The sequence below is a fragment of the Haplochromis burtoni genome, unplaced genomic scaffold (assembly GCF_018398535.1).
Source record: "Haplochromis burtoni strain Fernald_Lab_line unplaced genomic scaffold, NCSU_Asbu1 Contig_543, whole genome shotgun sequence".
Lineage (NCBI taxonomy): Eukaryota > Metazoa > Chordata > Actinopteri > Cichliformes > Cichlidae > Haplochromis > Haplochromis burtoni.
The window spans coordinates 17,694-19,244 of record NW_024582904.1 but is presented as its reverse complement, the minus strand read 5'-3'; the positions used below and the strand labels follow the sequence as shown (position 1 = coordinate 19,244).

Sequence of the window (1,551 nt, the reverse complement as noted above, 5' to 3'; positions counted from 1 at the left end):
CCTGTGTACTGTTTGTTTGTATATGTGTCTTTTTGGCTGCTGTTACAACCAAATTTCCCCTTGTGAGACAATTAAAGGATTATTCTATTCTATTCTATTCTATTCTATTCTAAACATGACGAAATATCTGATTTGTCTTAAAGAAAAAGCATCACAATGTAAGCTGTAATAAAGTCAGTTGTACTATGGCAGGAGAAAGTGTTTTACACTTTTGTAATATAATAAACACACAGCTGATTTGAGCTTCGTAGCAAGATAACAGAAATGGGTGCGATTGAGTGAACTCCCGCTTTAATCTAACAGCTTTTATCATTAAGTCCTTGTACCTGTCTTTATGGCCTTTCTCCCTGCCATGTAGTGTGGGTGGTTGAAGTCTGAGACCCAGGCTTTGGCCCCGTGGCCCATGTTCACTTTCAGTTTATTGGGGGTTCCCAGTTCAGCAAACTTCTTCTGCAGATGATCGACGACCTTGAAGAGGGAAAGATAACTTAGACTTGTTGAAGCTTTTATGCAGAAACAAACTGAAGCTAATCATGTGGCTACTTCCAAGTGGCCCACAGTCAGTCCAGGCTCAGATTTAAGTACTAAAACTTAACTACATCTCTTTGTCATGTTAATTCAGAGTCAGTTCTAATAAACTCAATATGTGTGAGATACAGAGCGACCTCTGCTACATTGTAACTACTTGATTATAAAAAGATGACTTGATTTAGGTGAGTGCTATATGCCATCATTGTGACCTATCACAGTGTTTACCTGCTTCTCCACAACTCTAGGATCCATGTCAGGCACAAGGCGGATGGAAAACTTGCCGATGACCTTGCGAGGAATAACAGTCTTGGCTCCTGCTTCAGAGAAAGCCCCCTCAATACCATGAAGGGAAAGAGAAGGATATCTCCAGCAGTGCATGAGGATTTGCTCCTATGGTGGAAGAAATAAAGAACAATAGGTTCAAAAAGTGTGAATGACCCCACATTATACAGCACATTTCCACCAATGAGTGATGTGAACAACATAAATAATTTCTTTGCCTTTGTGTCATGCAGCAGCCGTTCAACCCCGCCATCTTTACAGTACTCATCCAAGTCAAAGTCAATCTTCTCGTACAGCTTTTGCTCCTCTGCTGTCAGAGGCGCCACACTGTCATAGATCCCAGGAACCAAAATCTTACCCCTTTTGTCAACCAGGGAGCCTGTGCAGGAAGTCACAAACACATGATTAAAACTCTAAACTGGCGTAAAATAAGGTGTGTGAGACTAAAAATCACAATTATCAGCTTCACTTGCCCATAAGTGCGATGAGGTCAGTCATGGCCTCATGAACAGAGCCACCAAACACCCCTGAGTGCAAGTCCTTTTCAGCGCACTCCACCTTGAAGTTTGAACGTAAAACACAATTTTAAAAAACACAAAAAGCTCAAGTATACCCCTCTTAAATTGAAACACTGTCCCCACCCCCCAACAACAATAATCCAATACTCCACCTCAATGAAGAAATAGCAGATTCCTCTCAGACCGTAGGTGATGCAGGGTTTGTTCTTGCCCAGCCAGT

At 41.7% G+C, this 1,551-nt stretch overlaps 1 pseudogene; it reads right to left on the bottom strand.

Moving 5' to 3' along the window:
- Window positions 1-297: 297 nt before the first annotated feature.
- Window positions 298-1,551, bottom strand: part of LOC102312092 — an 8,098-nt pseudogene continuing 6,844 nt past the window's right edge.